The sequence below is a fragment of the Clytia hemisphaerica genome, unplaced genomic scaffold, assembly GCF_902728285.1.
Source record: "Clytia hemisphaerica strain Z4C2 unplaced genomic scaffold, Clytia hemisphaerica genome assembly, whole genome shotgun sequence".
Classification (NCBI taxonomy): domain Eukaryota; kingdom Metazoa; phylum Cnidaria; class Hydrozoa; order Leptothecata; family Clytiidae; genus Clytia; species Clytia hemisphaerica.
This window is the reverse complement of record NW_027104271.1, coordinates 638158-651386: the sequence shown is the minus strand read 5'-3', so window position 1 is coordinate 651386 and position 13229 is coordinate 638158. Positions and strand designations below refer to the sequence as shown.

Here is a 13229-nt window from a genome sequence, read left to right as displayed (position 1 = left end):
AGGAGTCTGGTGATTATAACGACCCAGCTATCATTCAACGTTTAGAGTTTTTAATTGAGGGATTGTTACCTACACATTCTATTAGATGGTTTATTATTGGAGCTTTTGGTCCCGAAGGGACGTGTGACATTCATGATAGACATTGTAAAGTGGTTGGTACTTGTGACATTCCCAACAAGAAATTGAGAATTGATTTAGAGCTTATGTCTCCTTCACAACAGATCTTTGAAGAGACAGTTGCCGACGTTGTGCAATCGCCCGTAGTTACACCTCAACAAGTTCGTCCTGTACCCGTTTTCAATGCACCCGAGAAGGTAACTGACGCAGAGGAAACAGAAACCTATCCACATTCTGCTACCCGTTCTTGTACTGCCGGTTCGTTAGAAGGAGTAGTCCCAAAACGAAGACGTTTATGTTTTTCCGATAGTTCGGACGATGAACCTGAGCCGATTAAGACACCATTGGACGATATAGACAAACAGTTGGTAAACAAACCCGATGTTATCAATTTGTTCCCAGAAGATGACAACCTATTCGTTGAGGTACCGGATTCACTTTTATCTGTCCCTCCTCGTTTCGTTGATTTCGTTACCGATGCCCCTCCACAAGACAAGTGGTTTAATTTGGTGGAAACTATACGCCATAAGCTAGAACATTGCAACGACGTCACTTCCGCGGCATTACGCAACTGTAGAGATTTACCCTTGCCGAGTTTTCAAGCAAATGCAGATAAACATTTGGACATTCGTTCACTTCGAGTTTTAATGAATTTGATCGAAAATAAAAACTTATTCTTTCGAGATATGGAATCAATAGGATTTACAGCTCCCGACAAAGATCCAATGGTCGCTGTCAGTGTAAAGTATAACGGAAGTCCGTTCGATTATCCTGCCTGGGTAAAACATGAGAAAATTATAATAGGTGACCATCATTCATTTTCAGACGATTCAAGAGGAAAGACTGTTGTGGGATGTAAGGACAAAGCATGGCACACCCATGAGGTCATCCTACAGCCTGCCGCAGCTAAGAACTCCGTCCAGCTCAAGCAAAGAGAACGACACACCCGAAAGATATACTGGCAACACATGGTCAAAAATTTCAAAAAAACAGACACTGTCAAGGATGCTGCATTCGCGTTCAGGTCTCTATACGGATTCCATGTACGATGTCCTGTGTGCGACGACGGCATCCTTCACTGGAAAAAGGAACGCCCTGAGGAAATTTTTGCAACAATCCGCTATGTCACCGCCAGAAGATTGCACGGACAAGAGCAGCACGAAAAGCTCTTCTCCAGACCCGTCGCTGGAACGGCCCTCAGCAAGAAGCTCGCAAAGTTGGGCTATCAAGTGGAATCCCCTTGCGGCATCTCAACCATTAAAGCGATCCAGAGGGGTATCACACACGCTGGCGTACAAGCAATATTTCCGGACACAAAATATTAAGAATTGCAAACATTACGATTATCTTATTGCAACTGACACTGAATTACAACGATTGGAAAACTTAGTTCCATCAAACCAAATAGAAACAATTAAAAAACAAATGTTTAACCAGCATGTTGCTGACGAATTTGTACCCTATTCTGATATGATTAGTAAAGTAGAAGATTATGACGAAACAGAAGGAAAAGTATTTTCTAAATTTTGGACTTCTTTTTTAACCACGGTTGCGTCTCAAAATGGAATGACTATAGAAGATATGATTTCCGAAATGTTTTCTATTTTGTCTTTGGAAAAACCTAAAAAGTCTACAATATTTTTGTTGGGTGCTAGTGATTCGGGAAAATCATTTTTGGCTAGATTGCTAACGTCTGTTTGGCCGAAATACGACGTGGGTGTAATTGCTACAACATGTGGTAGACCTTCCGACTTTTGGCTCCAAGATTGCCTCAATAAGCAAGTATACAGGTCTGAAGAAGTTAGATTTGGCGATCAGGACGTGTTCCAACGGTGGAAACAACTTATGGAAGGGAACGATATGTTGGAGACGCAAATTAAATACGGATCGTCGAAATTTATACCGAGAAGACCTGGTGTTTACACTGCCAATGCCGAATACAAGGAACAAATAACTGAACTTTTTGATCAGGAGTTTCAAACCGTACAAAATCGTTGTCTATTACTTATGTTAAATCAGAATTTAACGACTATCATACCACCTTTTGTATTAGAATATGTAAGCAAACGGAATGCAAAAGCAATGAAATATTTGTCGCGAGTCAGTCGGCACGCAACGGAACAGTCGGCTGGTACGAGTACAATATACGCCCTTATGAGCATCCAACCACCACCACCCCAATGCAAACCCAAACCCAAACCCAAACCCACAACAACAACAAAAAGAAATTCAACCAAGTCAAGAGAGCGAGATCGACAGTTTTTTCGAGGAAAACATCAGCTACATATCACTGATGACAGACGATGATTTGTTTCCCAGCTTACAACAAGAGGAAGCGGTGGAAGAAGAAGCGAAAACGGACAATGAAGAAAGTTCTCTGCCTGGTGCCCCCCCAACGAAAAAGAGAAGAACAGTCAACCAAGCGGTGCGGATGCTAAAAAGGGAGCTCCATAATTCCTTCTCCCAGCACGAGTTGGCGACACACCGTTTCACAGCGGTGAATCGTACCTTCAAAGGTCAAGAAATCATTTGCGATGCGCTGTCGCCGACTCGGCTGAATAGGGCAATTGCCAAAGTCGACCAAAAACAACCTTTGAATATGGCTGACATTAGAGCAAGAAATGAATTGGGCGAAACCGTAAACCAAAAATGTAGGGCAGCCGTGAGAGCCACGAAAAAGCTACTTTAATCGTAGAAATTTTAGCGAGACTAAATTTAGCGTTTTAGCGAGTTTTCCCTATTTTCGCTAAAATAAATCTCGCTAAAACACGCTGAATTGACAGATCGCTAAAATTTACCCGCGCGAAATTTCTGGTTATATTGCCTTGATACATTTTTATCAAGTGGAAATAATGTTTTAGTACAAAGAAACGCAAGAAAACAAGTTCAGTCAATAATGTAATACGAGTATTCTGACTCGCTAATATACGCTAAAATTAGTCCCGCTAAAATTTCTACGATTAAAGTATAAATTTTATAACATCATTGTTCTACACGCTTTTTTTATAAGAATACACTTTACATGACCATTCATCATGAAAATGGCTAAAAATTTAAGAAATATGCTAAAAATATCACCATCATGGAATTTGGAAACTGAAGCTAATATTAATGCCATTTGTAGAGCATTTTCAATTATAACCTAAGAATGTAAGAACATTTTTGAATGATTTTCCCAAAAAAGTTACAAAAAGAATACCCATGATGATACACCATTCTTATAAAAAAACGTTTAGTAGGGGGCATTTTCAAATTTCGACACACTTCACGTTTTTTTATTAGAACGCAGTTTATAAGAACAATTAGTCTGAAATTGGTTTAAAAAATGAGAACATCTTAAAACATTTTCAGCCTGGGCAAAGAGAGGTAAAAAAATTGAGACATAATCTATCAAATTAAAAAGAGTTTTTCAAAAGAAAAGTTGGAAAATGCTAAGTAAAAACAAAGTAAGAAATAAGAACATTTGAGGCTGAAATTCGAAGAAAAAATAAGCGCATTTAGACGCAGCCAAAATTAAGATATTCTAAATAAAAAAAGTGTAATGGTAGGTAATTTATAATTTTCTTTTCTTAAAAATATGCACTGCATTCTTTTTTTTACTTGAAATCGTTCATATTCAAGAGTCGGAGCAAAAAACTATCCTCAAAAAAATTCAAGTAATTTTCAGAAATTAGTTCATTAATTGATCTTATGAAAACATGGTTTTATTAGCCAACATCTTTTTTGCTAAAATTGTTCCATCTACACTATGATCCTACTTTCCTGCCAATCAGAAAAAATTTGATCCAACTTTCACAAAGTCAAAAAAACAATTTAGTTTTTTTGGCCCAAATTTGCCAAAATTAATTTTCCAAACATCCTCAGTCGCATCATTTAGTTTGCATTTTTGCAAAAAATCGTAAAGATGAAAGAGCCATCTCAAAAGCAATCCTAAGTTGATAATGTGCTTATAAAAAAATACAAATTTGGCCGTTTTCTTATAAAAACACGCCAAGCAACCAAATTTCATGTCGAAAAACATATTCTTTAAAAGTAAGCCCTCCTGAGAAAAAAACCATTGTCCATAAAAAAATTGAGTTTGAAAGAACGATTTTGCTTTTAAAGTGATTTCTAAGCATAAACGGCGTTTTGAGCCAACAAAATTTTTTGCAAAATTCTGCTTAAGTAATTTTCTACGATGGACCCTACTTTTATGCCGGAAAAACAGAGCTTAAAATTAACGACCTTAATTTTCCTCCAAAAACCCTTTTTAGCTCTTTTTTGCAAATTTGCCCAAAAAATTTGTTTTAAATCGGGTCCGTCCCAGTAGGGTTTATAGTATAATCTATGTGCGAAAATCAGTAAATAATACGGCCTCGATCGTGGAACTTCAAGAATTGCGGACGAACGAAAATTAATTATCGAATTCACCGATTAAAAACGGAATCAATCTAATTTAAATCGTTGAAAGCAAGGGAACATTCTCGAATCGATACTCGAAATTCGATTATTAGAAGATCCTACTAAGAAATGAAAATCTAAGATTCTCGATGGTCCAAGGAAAAAATCAAGAGTGCCTAGATTGATACTGTGGAAATTATGGAGATGACACATGCTGTTGTTGGTATTCCCAGCAAAAAACAGTTGTTCAGGTAAACATATGATATGAAAGAATCACTAATTGATGTACTTCACAACGTACACAATAATATTTCTGTATTTAGATTCAAGAAGAAAGAATGTTGATAGAAGAAAGCATTTTACATGGTGACAAGATAAAAGTCTTCGTGGAGACATCCTCCATCCTGACAGAAAACCTGCCGATGCTAATAAGCGTTGATCAGCAATACCAATTTATACAGAACTCATCAACGGTAGCTGCAGCAGCCATCTCAACAGCAACATTATCAACATTAACACATGCCATGAAAAAAACAAACAAAGGAAACAGTAGCGTAGACAGGAGGGCGCAAAATCTGTGTAAAAATCTGCTCTCCAACACAAATTTTCTCTCCTACACAAACGAAAGACCCGGTACATAGTGGGCACCCCCCCCCTTTAAAAAATTTAATGAATTTAAAAGAAGGGGGGCTTTTGAAATTTTCAAATAAAAGGGGTGGCTTGGACAAAAAGAAGGGGGTTAATTTTTTAAGGGGGGGGGGCTTGGATGATTTGGCAATTTGCAAAAGAGTGTTTTCCATTCATTTTTAAATTTTTTTATTAATTTTTATTATTATTATTTAATTATTATATTTCCATTCATTTGAATGATTTTAAAATACTTGCAATTTTTTTCGCTCGTTTCGCTCGCAACACAGTTTAATTGGTAGTTTTTTTGCAATCTAGCTAATTTACAAGTTTTCTTGTGTACAATATAGTATTATTAAATGAAAATCTAACGGCGCCCAATTTGCTGCTGACAATATTGCATACAACACAATTACATTGTTTCTTAAGCTAGCAAGTGTCAAATTTATCTTTTTTTAATTACGTGATTTAGAGTATAGAGTTGATTTTTTTTTCTAGTACCTTTTCTTCCTTTTCCCACAAAAATATTTCCTTCCTCATTATGTCTAGGCAAATGAATTAGTAAAAGTTTAAAAACTGGTGGGTGTTGGCACCACTTTGGAAAAAAAATGACTTTGGCCCCTCCAGAAAAACTTTCCCACAACGCCACTGATAAGAGACTTGGATTTTTCTTTTATCAGCTTTGCTGCTATTCCCGAAGAAGTTCCAAAAGGATGTGACATCAATGCTGAGAATTTTGATAAAGGAAAATTGACAATTTCAATTAGCAACTCTGGACAAAAGTTACTCAAGCAATTTCATAGAATCTATTGCGAATTTTGCCAGACCAACATTTTCCCAAATCTCATTGAGTCACATAAAACATCCCTTGGAGAGAACAAAAACTTTCAAAATTTAATCGACAAATGGGATGTTTTAAAAATTACAAAGGTGCGAAAAGATGTTGTTGGATGTTTCCTTCCAGAAATTGAAAATCATGTTGCTGGCCCAAATGCTAGAAGATTCATACTACGTCGGTGTGATCACACATCTTCAGCACACGCGTTTACCCAATCGTCAACTGCATCCACCACAAGAGCTAAAAAGCAAGTCAACCGACTCAATACCACCTTGAAGAAAGACTTTACACCAGTCAAAAAAGTGGTAGCCATCGAAAAATCTCCTTCTCAAGTATCAAAAGGAAAAACAGTTACACTCACTGGGAAATACAACAACAAAATTAAACCAGAAAATTGGAATCCATGAAGAATCCCAAGATGACTTGGACAAATTTTCCAAAGGATTTTGTTTTTCAATCATCCATGTTGGTATCAACAAATGCTTATCAACCAATGCAATCATAGATAACTACCAGAAAGCTATCGAAGGTAAATTTATGGAATATATATTCAACTTATTTTACCTATAGATAATCTAGCCAAATCCTCAAGCAGATCTGTAAATTAGGAGGCCAAACATCAATTGGGAGTCTTTACACCATACATCTTGTTACAGTTATTCTTAGGCTTTCTTAACAACCAAAATCTTCTATTGTTTTAAAGGTATGCGATGTTATCAAAAGATTGTGACACATTCTGCATCATCAGGAGTTTCAGCTAAAGAACTTGCACCTCCGCCTGAAGTGACACTAAACAAACACATTGGTGAGATGGAAAGAGCAATCCTCGATACATACAGATACCATAATACAGCCTCTCTCTATAAACAAATGAAAGAATCTCCTTTCTGGAGTATAATACACGATGGAATGTCCAAGTTTTCAGTTGAGTTCAATCGTTCAATGGAGTTCTCATACGAGGAATAAATGAAACAAACGACCCATTCGAAGTTCCACATTGTCTTTCCAAAATGAAAGGTGGAGTCAATGCCTTTGATCTTTGATGTAAGTCTAAATTTTGTTTTGATAAGTGCTCACTCACTCAAGATATTTTTGAATGGTTTTAAAGAAATCTTTGAAAAATCTATACCGTTGTTGTATAAACTTTAAGTCAATGATAATGCTGTGTGTATGTTCATCAATAATCGTATTGAAAAGGAAACAAATATTTTTCTCTCAGCGGAAGAAAACATATCCAACGTTGCTGACATAATATCTGTCAAGGGGTCTGCTTATGACGACATTAACAAAAAACTGGAAGCAACACCAATAGAATGGCTTCATTTCGCTTTGGAGCGAAACGTTACCGTCAAGTGCAAACATGGTCTAAGCAACCTTTGGAATTTGATAATACCAACTACTACTCATGGGTATTTCATCAAAGAAACATTCATTGATGTACTTCACAACGTATACAAGAAAACATCCTGATAAGAAACCTGTCTTAGAATCATCATAGCGAAGTCAGATTTGAAAAATTATGATGTTGCTGTTGTTGAACTCAGAGAACTTCAAAGCGGCAAGTCACTTCTTTTATTTTTTGAAGAATGGCTGAATCTGTACTGCCGGCTTTTGGAAAAAATATTCAATGATGTGCCTGAATTATTTAATGATGTCACTGATCGTGACTGTTCCGTTTCACTCCGAAACGGAATGAAGCCATTCTATTGGTTAGAAGTGACGTAACACTTGAATGTAACCAATAGAATTGCTTCATTTCGCTTTGGGGCGAAACGTTACCGTCAAGTGCAAACATGGTCTAAGCAACCTTCGGAATTCGAGGATACCAACTACTACTCATGGGTATTTCATCAAAGAAACATTCATTGATGTACTTCACAACGTACACAATGAAACATCCTGATAAGAAACCTGTCTTAGAATGGATTACACTAAAAGGCTAAAAGGACGCCATTTTTTATCAACTGAAACCAACACATTGAACACAGTGAAGTTGAAGCTAAATGTTGTTTGTAACTTTTTAGAAATGTTTGTTTATAGGATGGTTTGGGTTGACCATCAAACAAATGAAGAAGGTTACTTATTTGCTCGTAGTCTTATTTTCGTGTGCAAGCCAAATATATTATTTTAATTTATAGTTTAATTTGAGGTCCTAAAAACGTCAATCTCATTCGTCATGAAAAAATATATGGAAATTTGCAAGAGAACACAGGCGAAGTGGAAAATGTTTTTGTGGAGACGAGTTTCAAAAGTGCCAAGAATGAATTGGCTGGTGTCCACTTAAAGCTTCTCATTATAATAGTTGTGTTGAAAGAAAGCAGAAGAAATCGACTGTTCAAATAAATTGAAGACGAACCTTTTGTCCATCTACCCACAAGTTGAACTAAAATTTATTTTTCGAACATCCTTATGAGTCTTATGGCGATCTGTTTAAATATAAAGATGTTATACCAAAAAGGTTTGAAGCTTATGATCCTCACTATATCGGGAAAACGAAACGTCATACGAGACAAGATTAAAAGAACACCTCGACGTAAAGAGGCCGATCGCAGTTACTGATCATGTAGTGCGTTGTGACAGGTGGAAAGACTGATGAGGAGCGACTCATTAAAGTGTAACAACTGAATCGCACAGTGAAATCATATTCTATAGAGCTTTCTTGAATTACTGCTGGTGATCATGGTGATGTCACGTTGTTTTAAATCAATTAAAGATACGTGCAAGCTGTTATATATCTTTTGGCAAATGATGCAATTAACATGCAAAAGAGATTAACGCAAAGGTTGATGGGATTGGAACTCGTACAAACGTTAAGTTAATGAGTAATGATTACGTCAAAAATTAAATCTATTTTTAGATTCAGCGCGGTGCACTATTACCCAGATTCGGCAATATTTGTTTCGGAAGTTAAGACAGCCAGATTATTCTTCAAGCAACAATTATGCAAAGAAAGACGTCATTGACCTGATGATGAAAACTTTTTTCAACATGAATACAGTTGAGCTCTATGATCTTCAGGGTAAACGAATCATTGAGCAAAAAAAGGTATTTAGCACAATCAAAACCGCAAAGATTCAAGAGTTGAACAAAGTAGAGTGCAGTGAGACGTACTAAAGCTCTCTAGCACTCCTAGCACTTTACAACTCTTATTGTTTTAAAAATATCTTTGACAAAGCCACGTTTCGTGGATGTCTTTCTCTGTTCCCCCTTATTTAAGCATCATCTTAATAAAAATGAGACGGGGTTATCGAAAAAAACGTTAATGTTTTGAAACAGAAAAATTGTTTCCACCGCTTTCCAGACATGGTACTAAGTTAGTTGGACTACGATCACTTTCAGCCAGGGGGGGGGGTCGGTAGTAAAATCTCAGACATAATGACGTTTACTACGGTGGTGGTGTGACAAGAAATCGAAAAAAAATTTTACTACCCAGGGTAGTTAAATACTAAAATGGGTGGTATCTATGTGTTAAATGTTGAAAAAATTTTACTACCTGGGTAGTTAAAACTGGTAAAATTAGCAAATTTTAGCTATTTTTTGTAATTCTTTTAATTTTCTGGATGACTTTTCTGAAAAAATCTGAAAATTTTTATAATTTGAAAAATTTTCTGTTGGAAAGTTGTTTGCTGCAAACAAAAAATTCTCGAAATTTTTTGTCAATATAAAAAGACTTTAATTCTAAGGGAAAAACATTAATTTTTGCACTACGTGAAAAATGTGTCACAGAAATAATCATTTTTTAGCTTTTTTTGCAAAATCAGTCCGAAAAGCAACCAAAAAATAGGTGGTCTCCATGACAAATTGTCCCAAAAGCTTTTACTACCAGGGTAGTAAAATACCTCTTCCAAGAGTCTGGGTGGTGGTATGTAAAAATTCATAAAAATCCTTTTACTACTCATATATGTCTGAGATTTTACTACCGACCCCCCCCCCTGTTTCAGCAGCTATGGCCATAATTTATTATTTAGACTCGGTTTAGACTCCGTAGTTCACACCACTTTTTCTTTTTCTAAGGCAGAGAGCTCAAATAAATACCCTATACCGGGTGACCCACGAAAAAGTTCGGACCTTTCTAAGCGTCTTGAGGCCGAACAAATGTCCCAAAGTGCTCGGAATTTTGGTATTTAAAAAGTAGATATCCTAACTTAAAATTTGAGCTATCACTTTTTAAATTTGACCAACTAGTTCTCTACTTATGACCTTTTAAACTCAAAATTCACTTTTCGGAAAGTGTAAAAAACACGTAAAAAAGAGGTATTAAATTAATGCAATCAATTAGAAAATCTCTTATAAATTGACTCATTTAACGAGTTTCATGACATTAATAATTATTAAAAACACTTTTGAAAGTAGTTTTTGTTTAAAACAAGACTAGTTTTTATCAAAATTGGCACTTTCAAAGAATTTTTTCAAAAACTGTATATCAAAAACGTCTAAAATACCTAATTTGATACCCCTTTTTTACCTGTTTTTTACACTTTCCGAAAAGTGAATTTTGAGTTTAAAAGCTCATAACTAGGGAACTTGTGCGTCAAATTTAAAAAGTAATGGCTCGGATTTTAAGTTAGGATATCTACTTTCTAAATAATAAAACTCCAAGCACTTTGGGACATTTTTTCGGCCTCAAGACGCCGAGAAACGTCCGAACTTTTTCGTGGGTCACCCGGTACTTTTTGACAGACCTTCGAAAAAGTTTTTTATGAATACCATTTAGAACCGTTAGTACGATTTTTTTGATCGATACTTTCCTCACAAAGACAATGGGCTTTTCCAGAAAAAAAACGTATACCCCCTGTTGAGGAGGTCCATTTCCGTTCCAAGGGGGTAAGGTTTGATATGTGGCGGAATTCCATAGGGAGATACAAAAATCTGTCAAAAATAACTAGAATTCCATAGGGGTAGCATTTTAAATCCTACTAAAATTCAGAATTCCAGAGGGTTTTAAGCCTGAAATTGCCTGGAATTCCAGGGGGTTGCAGCATTTCCAGCCAGAAAATGATGGACCTCCTCAACAGGGGGTATACGGTTTTTTTCTGGAAAAGCCCAATGAAAGATACAAAACACACAGAAATATAGTGAAGTCATATGCACCGAAAAAATACAACCTAGAGACTAACCATGACAATCTGTTATTCAAAAAGCCAAAAATACATTGTGAAAGAAAAATACCTTAAAGGAAGAAATTTTGGCGGATTTGGCGGATTTAGCCAAATTCCGCCAAATTAAGTTCCCGCTAAAATTTATTTTTTCCTCCATCTAGACTGGAGTCGTTTATAATGCGTGTAATACTAATAATACCAATACTAATAATAATAATAATACGGGATTTAGTTTGTATAGACGACTGGAAGAATCCGGTGTTCCAGCCTTATAGATACAGGGGCTAGCTACGCAGAAACTTGCGTAGCGAGAAAACAATTTATCAAGCAACAACAAACTCTCAAAACGAAATCAACTCAAATGAAAAACTTTCAATACACAAATCCACACATATTTTTTTCTCAAGAATTATTTTGAGCAGGAAAAAGTTATAATTGCAATATTTTGGAGTTAGTGCACAAAGGTTTCTAGACGACTAAAATTGTTACATTCATTACTTTTTGCTTTATTTCTACTATGTTTAAATTAGTCGTCTAGCTTGCTAGACTACCTCCATCCGCCAAATTAAATTCCCGCCAAATTTAATTTATTTCACGCATTCCCCAAATTCATGCTATTTCAAGCCTTAAAACAGTTTTTTTTTGCTTATTTAATAACGCTTTTGGCCAAAAATATCCTGCAACCGCCAAATTTAATTCCCGTCAAATTTAATTTATCCAGCTATCCGCCAAATTAAATTCCCTCTGAAAAAACTTTTTCGGTCATCCGCCAAATTAAATTCCCGCCAAAATTTCTTCCTTTAAGGTATTAAAAAAACAACAAAAAAAAACAAATGAAAACATGACAAAAAATAACAAAAGTACAGAGAATAAATGACAAAAGGAATGCACAAGACACAAAAGGAAGCGATAAGATGAAGACTGAAGTCTATGATCAGGTGCGGTACCTTGAGTAAACATCTCCTGCCACTCTTGAGCCACCCGTCAACAAGAAGAAATAAATTAAAACATAGACACAAAGTTAAAAGGCATTCTCGCTATAGAAAAAGGAAAGCTATCACTCTTGTCATACGAGGTATTGAAAGATCTAATGATGAAAGATCCCTAATGTATAAGTCATAGTATGTAACTGTGTTCCTTTTAAAGTTCTAATTCAGAAGTGTAGATATCTTTAAAACATCGCCCAATTCACCATCATCATTAATAGCTAGAAGAAAATTTATTCTTCAATTTACTTCCATAATAAGGTTCTTGGATTCATACAATAGAAAAATATCTTAAGCCTAGTAGTGTCATACATAAACTTTAGTAGTAGTACATGATCAGAATCTGACCATGCAAAATCAGAAAGAAGAAAAAAGAATAGGCCCAAGATCATGGTCATATTTTGACTGGTTATCTTCGTATAATAGAAAATCGACATCGACGGAAAGTTCATCGGGATGCGTTTTTTTTTTCTATTAACGGGTATCAGAGTTGTTTTTAACCACCGAATATTTTTGGCTGACAAAATTAATGTAAATTTGACCGGCGAATATTTCTATTAAAAATTATTTACACTTAGAACGTAATTTTCACTTTTCTTACACTATAAATAAAACATGCCTCTGACAATGAGAGTCATTTTGAGATTGAAAATGAAAATCTAGATAACGATGATATAGATCTCACTGACGAGCAGTCGGAGAAAATACCAGTAACCAAGAAAAAAGCGAGGGAGAGGAGCGAGGTCCCCCCAGCCTGATAAAATTTTAGGTCCCAGTATAGGGGGGAAAATTTTATGGCATTCACAAAGCTCTATTTACATGTGTCTGTGTGTGCACTTTTAGAGAATGAAATAGAATGTCTTCATTTTTGCATTTTAAGGATCAGATCACACTTTGCATGAAAACAAAGGTTTAGAGAAATTAAAAACCAACAGTAAAGAAAAATATTTAGGAAGTGTTATTAGCCCCCAGAGTTACATAAACTAATGCAGGTCCCCCCCCAAAGATAGAGCTCCCCCCGCCTGTCGGGAAAAACAAGTAGCTCTCACCTCTTATATGGCAAATTTTAGGTGTAGCTCCCCCTGCTCAGGCGGGGGGGGTGCGAGCCATGAGGCGCGCAAATTAGTAATCGTTCTGAACGTGTAGAAATCTCGTCTTAAGGCTCTTTAAAAAAAATTGAGA

The 13229-nt window shown here is 35.9% G+C and overlaps 1 long non-coding RNA gene across 1 annotated transcript; it reads left to right on the top strand.

Annotated features, from left to right (window-relative positions):
- The first annotated feature begins 6222 nt into the window (after window positions 1–6222).
- Window positions 6223–7319, top strand: LOC136816705 (uncharacterized). The gene is made up of 3 exons (XR_010847973.1): window positions 6223–6491; window positions 6666–7006; window positions 7182–7319. It is a non-coding gene; the product is annotated as an uncharacterized lncRNA (long non-coding RNA).
- Window positions 7320–13229: the final 5910 nt, after the last annotated feature.